The sequence below is a fragment of the Vitis vinifera genome, chromosome 1 (assembly GCF_030704535.1).
Source record: "Vitis vinifera cultivar Pinot Noir 40024 chromosome 1, ASM3070453v1".
Lineage (NCBI taxonomy): Eukaryota > Viridiplantae > Streptophyta > Magnoliopsida > Vitales > Vitaceae > Vitis > Vitis vinifera.
The window spans coordinates 13,041,152-13,053,889 of NC_081805.1; positions in this window are offsets into that span (position 1 = coordinate 13,041,152).

Here is a 12,738-nt window from a genome sequence, read left to right on the forward strand (position 1 = left end):
AAACTAAAAGTGGGTGGCTCTGAACGCCTATAGGGGGAATGGTTCTGAAGGCTTATGAAAATGGTGACTCTGAATGCCAATGTGAGAAAGTGGTGGCTCTGAACGCCTATGGGGGGAATGACTCTGAAGGCTTATGAAAATGGTGGCTCTGAATGCCTAAAACTGTAGAAGTGGCTCTGAATGCCTAACTGAGGAAGATGGCTCTCAATGCCTACGAGAGAAATGACTCTAAATTCCCATGAAAATGATGGCTCTGAACGCTTATGGGAGGAATGACTCTGAGGGCTTGTGGCTTTGAATGCCTGTGAGAGGAATGGCTCTGAAGACCTGTGGCTCTGAATGCCTATGAAGGAAATTACTCTGAACGTCTATGAAAATGATGGCTCTGAAAGCCTAAAATTGTGGCTCTGAACGCCTATCTGAGATGGTGGCTTTGAATGCCTACGGCTCTCAACGCCTATGAAAAGAAAATGGCTCTAAAGGCCTATGAAAATGATGTCTCTGAATGCCAATGTGAGAGTGGTGGTGGTTGTGAACGCCTATGAAGAAAAATAGTGGCTCTAAACGCCTAAGTTGGAGAAGAGATGGTGGCTCTGAAAGCCTGAAATATGAAAAGAGAGTGACTCTGAACGCCTAAACAAGAGAAGTGGCTTTGAAGGCCTATGGCTCTGAATGCCTATGGCTCTAAACGCCTATCTGAGACGTTGGCTTTGAATGCCTATGAAAGAAAGTGGAATCGAGCAAGCTGGCTATGAATGCTTAAATTGATAAAAATGAAACTAAGCAAAGTGGCTCTGAACGCATAGTGGCTTTGAACACCTAGTGGCTCTGAACGCCTAAATTGATAAAGATGGCTTTGAATGCCTAAACTAAGTAAGGTGGCTCTAAACGCCTAAATTGATAAGGGTGGAACTGAGCAAAGTGGCTCTAAATGCCTAAGTGGGGAAGGTGGCTCTAAATGCTTAAACTAAAAGAAATGGCTTTGAACGCCTAATATGAAGATGGTGGCTTTGAACACCTAAACTAAGAAAGGTGTTTTTGAATGCCTAAGTGAGAAAAGAGGCTCTGAGCGCCTAATGAGGAAGGTGGCTCTAAACACCCAAGCTGAAGAAGACGGCTCTGAATGCCTAAACTAAAAGTGAGTGGCTCTGAACACCTAACTGAGGAAGGTGGGTGGTTTTGAACACTTAAAACTATGCAAGGTGGCTCTGAACACCTAAACTGTGGAAGGTAGCTCTAAACGCCTAATTGAGGAAGGTGGCTTTGAAGTCTTAAACTAAAAGTGGATGGCTCTGAATGCCTAACAGAGGAAGATGGGTGGCTTTGAATGCCTAAAATTATGCAAGGTGGCTCTAAACATCTAAAACTGGAAGAAATGACTTTGAACCCTTAACTGTGGAAAATGGCTTTGAATGCCTAAATGACTCAAGAGAAAGAGCAACTGGGATGATGCCCTAATTGATAACTCGTAAGGATCGGTAAATGGGTCAAACAACCATGAAATCAACATGAGATATGATGAACCCAGAAATGGGGTATGCCCCAATATAATGACTTACAAGTATCAGAAAAAAAATCAAGTAGTGAGGAAATCTACAAAAGATCTGATGAACTCAAAGATGGGTGTAGACCCTCCATTTTGTTCTCCTAGCACATGTCCTATTAGGTATTTATCTGGTACTTTACAACAATTCCTTGGTGGCCCATTACTACTTGTGTAGTCTATCTTTTCTAAGCCACCTTGGGGACTTTGGTTGAGGGATTTATCTAACCCAGTTGTGAATCTTGGCAGCCTTAATTTAGACTTAGGCTCACTTAGGCATCTTAGGCTCACTTAGGCACCTTAGGCCCACTTAGGCACACTTGGCCCATTATGCACTACTTTAGGTCCATTTAGATACACTTGGCCTAAGCCCATTTAGGCACCCTAGGCCCATTTAGGCACACTAGGCCTATTCAGGCACACTAGGCCCATTAGGCACCACCCTAGGCCCGCTTAGGCACCCTAGGCCCATTTATGCACTCTAGGCCCACTGAGACACTCTAGGTCCACTTAGGCACCCTAGGCCCACTTAGGCACTTTAGGCCCACTTAGGTACCTTAGGCCCATTAGACACCACCTTAGGCCTACTTAGGCACCCTAGGCCCACTTAGGCACCATCTTAGGCCCACTGATGCACCTTAGGCCCATTTAGGCACACTTGGTCCATTAGGCACCACCTTAGGCCCATTTAACCACCTTAGGCCCACTTAGGCACCCTAGGCCCATTAGGCACCACCTTAGGCCCATTTAGGCACACATGGCTCATTAGACATGACTAGCCCACTTTGTTTTACTAGTCTTGCCTAAGTCACCTTTTAGGCACATTTTGCATGGTTGCATGGCTTCGTGGCTCACATTTTTGCATGGCTTGCATGACTTTCCTTTTTATTATTATCTATTTAGCCATTTTGTATATTATTTGTGTATTTTTTTTTATCATTTCATAAAACACTTCTATTCAATCTGATAATTTTGTAAAATACTTTTATTTATTTTAATCTAATAATTTTATGAAATACTTTGAATATAATCTAATAATTTTGTACAATATTTTTGTTTAATTTAATCTAATAATTTCATCAAATACTTTTAGTTAATCTAATAATAGTATAAAATATTATATTTTTTTGTCAATTCAATAATTTTTACTCATTTTCTAAAACATGTTTTTTATTTTTTATTTTTTAATTTAACCTATTAACTTTGGAATTTTGTAGGGAGATTTATCAATGGGGAGTCTGGCTTGAAAGGAAACTTGGAGGCTGTGATTGAGAGATATTCAGTCCATGTTTGAAAAAAAAAAAAAAAAAAAGGAAAGAGAGGCTCGGGATGGAAAGATAAGAAGATGTTTTTAGAGGCCATGACGTAGACAGAGAGTGAGTCCACGTTTAAGGAAGATGGGGAAAGTGCAGTCGCATGATTGAGGGTAAGAAAGATGATTTTTCGGGCGAGGAGAAGCAAACATGGAGATGATTGATAGAACGTTTTCTAGTTGGCTGAATGAATCTGATTTTCGGGAAAGATACAGAAAGGTTTTGAAAGGTATTACGCGGATTTTGAGGTGTGATGTTCAGAGTTTTATTGACAAATAAAGGGATGTGGGAGACACTTAAGATGAAGTAGGTTACAGGTCTGGATTTTTTTTGAGGTCTCTTTCATGTGGTGGAGGGCTCTGAACGTGATTAATAGGGAATAGTTAAATTTTATAACCAAACGGGTCATTTTTTAGAAGATGGTCACCAGTTGTTGAAGAAGGAGAGGACTTTGTTTGGTTCCATTAAGGTCTGTAAATCTTCTCTTAGCCAATGAATTGTAAGCGTAGAAGAAAGGAAATGGGAGTCTTTTAGAGTTTCATTATTTTACCATGAATTCACGGGGTGGTGGATGTTGAAACTTGAATGCCCAATTCCGTACACAAATAATAAGATGTAGGACCAGTATGGGAATGCATTCTAGACAGGTTCTGGATTTGGATCTAATGGCTATGATTCAAGAACAAGTGGGCGTGGTTGGTTGACCATTGACAGAAGGTACTGAAACAAGAGCCGAGCCAATAATGTCCTTGGCTGTGGGAATAATTTATCTGGGAAAATACCTGATTTAATTAGGAAGTGGACCAAGCTTGACAAACTGTATCTTCAAGGCACATCAATGGATGACAGCCAGATTCACTCACAAATGAGATCCTATTCAAGGAGAGCATGCCAGTTGGGAGGACATCATGGTTATCTGCAACAACATGTCACCATATATTGATTTTGGGGGGGGGGGGGGGGGGGGGGGGGGGTGGAGGGGGGGGAGGGGGAAAGGGCGCACCGAACTAGAAGAAAACACTATCCTGGGGGGTGCATGATATTTCTTTGAGAACGTGAGACCACTTGCATCATGAAAATCAGAAGAAATTCACTAGCAAGGCACCATTTTTTTATTGGTGAAAGAAAGTCAACACATGTTCAGATTTTGGTGACGTTTTTTTAGAGATTTTCGAGAGCAAATTCAGAAATTTTTGGTAAGTAATTCTATGGGGCCCCAATGGACAGAATTGAGGATTGGAAGGAGGATGGGAGAACAACACACACAACTGGCTGGATGTAGAATTCTTGGGTTTGGGTTTTCTTTGTTTCCTACTCTTCTAATATTCTCCACAAGCAGCCAGAAATTCTCTCCAAAGTGGGCTGCCACTTTCCACCACACTTGGAGCACACGCGCCACATTCAAAAGGGAGAACCACCATTGGAAGAGAAGAGGAAAACATTTTTTTTGAAGAAGACTCTAAGCACATGGAGATGATCCAACATTCTAGAGGGGAAGAGAGGGGGTCGACGATGTTGCAAATGACCATCGCCATTAAAGCTCTCCATTTCGGACTCCTGAAGGTTCTCATTAGGTTCATCTCCGGAGATGAATCGTGGTCACGATCTTCAGATTGGCATTTCATCCTTTTTTTCTATCAATAGATTCTCTTCATTAGATTGAGGCATCATCAAATGAATTTCTATTGATGAACTTGGTGAGCACTACCATGACAGAACAATTCCGTGAAAGCATATGTTTGTTACAGTGGTTGATGTTCTATGGTGAACCACTGGGTGTCTTAAATAAACTTGCCAAAATAAGTACTGGTCAATGTGGTGTTTGTGGGTCTGTTTGGGGCCATAATGATATAACATACTGCTGCCAAACATGTGAACATGACCCGACATGTGCAATTTGTGTCCCTTGTTTCCAGAATGGAAACCACAAGGACCATGATTATTCTGTTATATATATGGGTGGTGGCTATTGTGATTGTGGGGATGTGACTGCATGGAAACGTGAGGGCTTTTGTTCAAAGCATAAAGGTGCAGAAGAGATACAGCCTCTGGCGGAGGAGTTTGCTAAATCTGTAGGACCTGTTCTGGATACGCTACTTGTTTATTGGAAAAACAAACTACTGTTTGTAGAAAATGTATGTCAGGAATACCATAAAGGGAGTGATCGCATTGGGGAAAATGGGGGTTGCAAATTTGATTCCAAAAATGGTGTAGCCGCACCATGGTATTGCATATAGACACAGTCGGTATCTCACGCACAACCCGCATTGAAAGATTCCATGCACAACACGCTTCCAAGGGCATCTATATTTCTGTTGGCATCTGGCATATGGTAGCATGAGGATTGCATGTCGAATGGATTCGAGAGGCTTCAATGGAAGGGGAATTCATATATATATATATATTTTTAGGCGCTTACACGCTGCTATAGGAAGGCCGCCACTTTGAGAAGATGCACAGTCCACATATGAAGATGATGTAGATTCTAGTGGACCATCAAAGTTCTATCAGAGTTGAACAAACTGAGCATTCAGCAGCACAAGTCACTTCATGGGACCCACTAAAATTCCTCTTCAATTCTTTGATAACATCAAAATTCCCATCGTGAGTTTAGTGTTGATTTTGTAAATCTCAATTTTATACCTTGTGGGGAACATTTTCCTAATGCAACAACATAACAATTTTGGGAGGACAATTCTAGTGGTGCAAAAATTTTCAAAAACTTTTTTTCCTTGTTGGCAATTTTCATTCAGCCACTGACCCTTTAGATTTAAAATTCGTTTTAGCAACTTTGGAATGTTTTTAAAAATTTTCAAAACTTGTATGAATTTTCTCACTTCTTGAACTTGAATTTAAAGTTTCGTTTGAGTTAAAAAACCATTATGAAATAGAAGATATAAATGAGTCTTTAGGGGGGGCTCCGTTTTCACCCAATTCTAGACACCTGAGATCTTTTTGCAAAAATAGATTATCAGACGACTTTTAAATTTGATTCAATATTTTTTCTCAATTCTAGGATTTTTGAAATTGATATTAGATATATAAAATATTAAAAAATATGCCTATTTGAGGGAGATATGATTTTTCAAATTTGTACCTACTATGTATGATGGAATCTGGACATCTGATTAAGTTGGAGTGTTTTAAAAATATTTTTTAGTATTATCCGACCTTGAATTTATTTTCTTTGTGATATAGACACTTTGAATGATGTATGTGATTTTTTGTACGAGTTTATGTGATGTCTTATTATTTTTAAAAAATTTGTTTATGCAAGTCACATATTTTTTTAACCTAATTTGGACCTTCTGGAACTTTTGGGTGTCTTTGCTGCAATTTGTCATTTGAATGAGTGTTTGAATTTTGGTATCTTGTTTTAGATATGTAGGAGTTGCTTCCTAAAATTTTTTGTGATTAAATTCCACTCCAAGACATTGTTTTAACAATTGTTTTGTGATGCTCCCTTTACTATGTGCATGTTGATGACTCAGTACTTGCTTGAATTTGTTATCTACTTTTGGAGTCATTTGACTTACCTTGGTTCACTTTTGGATTTGGTATTGTATATTAGACATAATAGAGATGTTATATAATTTCTACTTGTTCTAACCATTTTAACATTTTTGGAGGAATATTATAAATTATGCATGCTATCTAGGTATGCTCTGTATCATTACTTTTTGGAATTCCATGAACATGCATGTTGTCGTAAGCCTTATTTATGCTTGATATGATCCTTAGGTGCTTAGATGTGTGCTTGATTTTCTATGATTAAATACATGTCGTGTGTTATATTTCTATACTAACTCCGATGTTTTATGATAACGCTTGAGAAGCGGTTCAAGTACGCATCCTAACTCTCATTTATATTGTGATTTGATCTTGTTTGGCACGTTATTTTATTGAAATCACCTTAGTCAAGCTAGGTATCCTCAATTAATCAATTAATTGCCACATTTCCCTCAACTTTGTAAGTAGAAACCTTTGTAGGCTTAAGGCGTGCTACCTTTTAAAGGTATCTTCCTAATAGGTAAACTAATCCTTGGACCTAGACTCGAGTTTTTCAAAGACACGCTTTTCCAAAAACTATGAAGTCATTTTTTTTAGGGTTTTATTTCTTGTTTTATTTTCCCTTTAAAATAAAATAAAATAAGTAGCAACTCCGACTTTTCCAAAACTAATTTTTTTCACCAAAATAAAAGCGAGTCTCAACGATCGAGTGGGGACGCACGTGAAAAATATGGGTCCACAATGGGGGTATGTCCCAGTGTAAGATAACGACTAACATAAGACACATAATGTCACCATACAAGACACTCTAGGATGTGCTCAATGACAATGCAATAAAAAAAACATATAACCTCAATAAAAAAAGGCTTAAACAAGACAATGCGTCACACGAACTATGTTGACAAAGCAAAACTAAAACAATGGACCAAACAAAGGCTGATCAAGACTCTAAGTCTAAAATGTAAGCAAGTCAAGACACAACATGTCAACTATCAACATGAAAACATCATCACAAATACATCAACAATCTAATAGGCACTACCATCATGGAAGATGTTGAATCTAATGTCCAAAGGCATGTGAAAACTCAACCAAAAAGCTCAAGACTAGTCTGTATCCTCCTTTAATAAAGGGAATGGGATAAAGTCATGTAAAATGATGAAATATGTGGGCTTAAAATATGTGAGGCTCTGACAAGATGGATGCAGGTATAATGGTGTCAAATGTAGGATGTTTGGATGTCCAACAAAGGAAAGTGAGCATCCAAGTCGAACCAGGTATGTGGAGAAGACTAAACCCAAGGTGTCAACAACTCTATAATCCATTAAAAATAGCAATCATAAACAGAAGGTCGAGTCTCAATGTCAAAATCAACAAGGTAGATATGCCCCAATATGAATAGATCCTCTCAAAATAGGTAAGCCCTCAGTGCAAGATAATCTCTGGAAAGTATGTGTCTAGCATAAACTGTCATGTCACAAAATCTATCACCAATGAGTGGGCTATGCCTCAGTGTAAGCATCTCCAAAGCAAACATCGATGAGAGGAGTACAACCAATCATACATCATCTTATCAAAATGAATCTCTGCTCCTCAAAGTCATCGAGGTAACATGAAGAGAGTATCTAACCCCCTCTAAAGAAAAAACATGTCCTAATGTGAAAAAGATTAAGCAAAGTGGTATGTCTCAACAAAAATGCACTCTGACATGATCATGGCCCGATGTAAACTAGTATCTCTAAGATTAATCGCCAATGAAAGAGTTATGCCCTAGTATAGGACAATCTCTAAAATGACTAAACTCCACTGCATGCTCTCACAAGTGTTTGTGTCCTGATCCAATCATCTCAAAAATCCGTCAATACTAATGAGAGGGTCATGCTCTCGTATAAACACATCCAATCAAATCACCTAGCCATATCTCATACTCCAATGTGAAAGGAATCTAATCACCTCTAAGGAACAACTATGCCTCAAAAACCATCATCGATTGAGAAATATGCCCCTGTGTAAAGTACGCCAAATGAAATATACCAATCATGTCTCATGCTCCAATGTAAAAGGATGTCTGATCTCTTTCGAGGGATGGCCATTACTCAAAAATCCATTATCGAATGAGAGGAGTATACCTTGGCATAATGGTCATCTAAAAAAAATTAACCCCCAACAAAGAAAGGTGTATCCCAATGCGATGTATCAAGCAAAATGGTTGCATACCCAATAAAAACTCTCTGAGGTGGTGGCTATGCCCTAGTATGGGGTCATACCACAACTCCTGATCCATCACAATCAAAATGCTCTCCAAGCAATCTCAAATATCGCCCATGTGAGAGCTATAAAACACAATGCGTGATATCATGATCTTAGGGTGGTCTTAAGACTTGGGACGTAACATAGGTTAGGGTAATAAGGTGAAGAAATGAAGGGAAACTAGGCTCAATAATCCCAATGATAAAACCTCATACCCTCGTGTATAAAGTGCAATATGTACAGAGAGTCATAAATCATAGACCTAAGGATGTCCAATATGAATATATCGGTGATGAAGAAAGAATCCAAGATGAATATATCAATGATGAAAAAGAAGAAAGGAATAATATCGAATTACTGATGGAATGTACAAGAATGATGTGTGGAAAATATCAAACATAGAATATAAATCGATATGAATGAAGATCAATGTAGGCAAGACGAATCAGATACCATGAGAATAACAAATAGATCAAAGGAAAATGAATGAACACTGATTTACTCAAATCAAGTCATGAAGAAGAGTCAAATCATCAACGTATGGACTGATGAAGGAGACAATAATTAGAAGTCCCTAGGAAAAGGTCATTCATCTCTCACACATAAGATACATAATGAGATAGGCACAAAGAGAGGTAGGTGTTTGAAAGCTCATATAGGAACTCTTATAAGCAACTAACTTATAAAAAAACAGCTCTCAATGTCCAATATCTACACTAAATGGAGAATGAAACTGTATACATACATAAATACATGCGCTTATTACCTTTTATTTTATTTTATTTTCCTTTTTTCATTTTTTTTTCATCATTTTTTTTCATTTTTTTTTTTTTTTTGCATACTTTGAATATCAAACAAATGAACTCCATTAAGAATACATTATGAAATGGATATATTATCAAACAATGACGTATACAAACTCTCTCTGAAAAAATGACCTTCTCAACTAAGGATTTCTAAGCCAATGTCCATGAGATAGGAGTGAGAGGGAACATGACTATCTTCTATGCATTGAAATGTGAAAGATTATCACTCATGGCATAGAAAGAAACACGATGACAAAGACAAATGATAGAACAAATGATATAAATAAAGAGGTATGATGCAAAATGTTAGTAGGACAACCAAAAAAAAAATATAAATAAATAATAATAATAATAATAATAATAATAATAATAATGAAGAAGAAGATGAGTCAATAAGTCCATGGCTCAAGAGACTCTTGAATAAAGCATATATACATTGGAGGACCCATATCCTAGTGTAAAAGGTGAGTAAGGCTATAAGAAAGAAAATGTTATGATGCTCATGCGAGGCTCAAAGGGCTAGCAATGGTGTAAATGTCAATAAAGGTAATAGGGTGTGAGCTAACCAAAATGAAGGCCACCCATCTTGCAACTACGGTCTCAAACATCATGCTCTCAAACCCTCGAATGATCAATACTGAAGATCGATGTCCATATGATATAACCACGTCAACCCTCTAGAATCGTGCGCCAAATTATACTCCAATTGCTCCATAATAATCTCAAAGATAATTCTCTCAAAGCAAAGTAAACGATGATCTCATCAGGCATGACTGTTCATCACAAGCCAACTCTCATCATACAAGATCAATCTCTATACTCATGGCAGAATAAGTGACAGTCCCATCAAGTAATCGACCAATCCTCACATCGTAAGCCACCCAAAAATCATAAGTCATCCCTCGCTATGCAAGATCAATCCTGGGCTCAAACTCCTCACTCTCTACCTGGTCGGATCAAAGAGGAGATGTGCAAAGATAGAACAACTGTTGATGAAAAGGTAATGTAATGGTGTCAGGGGTGATGCTGTGTAAATCTCACAATGGATGGATACAGGTCAAAGCAAAGTCAAGGTGTGAGAGTGGGTAAGGTATTGCTCTGATCATAAGAGGATAGGTCACAATCTCAAACTCCTTGGGTCAAATCTCTGGTCCTAAGCTAATAGGCTCAATATCTTCCATGATAGATCAAACCTCAAGACCACAATATGCAAGTGAAGAGATGCCTCAAATCAAAAGTACAACACATCATATGATATATGGTCCTGTGATGGCAATATAAAACTGGAAATATGACAGAAACTCTAAGGTCATAAAGGTGTACATTGTGAGATGGCTACAAATGTGACTAAAAAATCTTTATCAATAATCTAGAAAATGAATGAGGTGTGAAAAACAACACTGTCATGAGATCAATACTCCATCTATAACAAAATATCTCTGATTCACTTTCAACCCAAGCTCCATAAAGAAAAATGATAAGGTGATAAAGGTGAACTTCTCAAAAATGGTGTGAATGTGAAAACATGCCTTTCACCTTTCTGTAATGAAAATATCGGGTTGAAAATAGAAATAGGCAAATCGACCAAAGAATAAAGTACCGAGCCCATGACAGGTGAAGAATGTAAAAAGATGAGTATGATCAATGAGTATGATCAATGAGTATGATCAATGAGCATATCCTAAAACATCAAACAGAAAGTGACAACAAATCGAAAGAATGTGTCGATTTAAGAAAAAAAATACTATCTAAAGCCCTAGGGAAAAAATGTGCTAAACTTAACAAGCGATAAGAAGAAACCAACTCCATAAAGCAAGGGGTAATCCAATTCACCGATATCTAAGCACTCTCGATTGGAGACCAAAAAATGGAGTACTAGATCCAAAATGTGTCTAAAGCAACCCTGAAGGCTCTCAGATGCACCCATGTGTAGGAAGGGAAATCCTAATCAAAAGATCTAAGGCTCAACCTACAAGGTCAAGGTGGCTTTAAAAAGAAAAATGAATGAACTTTAAAGGATCTCTAGTAGAAGCGATTGTACCATCCGACTGTATGCAACCTCCCACACACCTCCCAAGAGATGGGGCGATTCCACGCAAGGTGGTCATTACCTCCACACATGCACTACCTTGACATCCTAGGGGGTTTCCTATGGTGAAAGCTCTCACAACTCTCAGCCCTCAATAGTCAACTAAAGTGCACAGTGAATGGTGTGAGTGCATCCGAAAATCCTATGAAATTAAAGCAGAAAAATAAACACACTAGTCACACAAATTTTCATGAAACCTAGCTATGGACTATATAGGTCTTCAAAGATCGGACTCTAATCAACATCAGTATGCCTACCTCTTCCAAAATGCTCCCAAACATTGATATAGCCCGTCGCTAGACCCTACTCCCAACCACTAGCTCGGTCAGAGAAACAAGTACACACAAGGCCTCACACTTGCAAATGTAAGAACCAAAATGAAGAAAATGATTGAAACCAGAGGGTTGGAGGTAAGGGGATAGATGTGCAGCCCACACGGACAAACAACATATAATAACACAAGAGAAAAACAGTCATGCAACAAGCAGTCAAGTAGAGCGCAAGTATATCATCTATGTTCACACACAAACCAAACGAGAATATGATAATCAAGATGAATGCAACAAGGATGGCATGCTCAAATATGATCAAGATAATATAGAAGTAGGAGAATCAACACTAAGACAAACAAGATATACAAATGTGAACATACATGCCAAAGTGAACAGGATAATCATGGCTAGAGCAAAATCAATATGCTAAGACAAGCAAATGGATTAATCAATATTATCACCATGTTAATGTCGCAAATGGATATAGCAATCAGGCATAGAAAATCGCCACATCAAAATCCTCAATGTGTTATGATCACTCAAGCATAAAAAAGCACAAAGCGAAGATATCCATCAACCAACTAATCAAATGCCACATTTGCCTCAACTTGAGTTCAAGTTTAACTCTCTAAACATCCCTAGTGGAGTTGCCATTTTGTGGACCTTATTTTGCACGATGTGTTCCTACTCGATGACAAACTTGTTTTTTTATTTATTTAGTGAAAATTTTATTTTTAGAAAAGACTTGGAGTCGCCACTTATTTTTGTTTTATTTTTAAAAGGGAAAACAAAATAAGAAAAAAAAGCCTAAGTGTGATTCTTTATTTGGAAATGACTGTATGTGAAAACAAAGATGAGTTTGGGGGTAAGGTTACTTATCAAGAAGGTACGGTGAAAGACCGTCGCACCCTTCTAAGCCTTATAACGAGGTCTCTAGTAATAAAAAGTGAAGCAA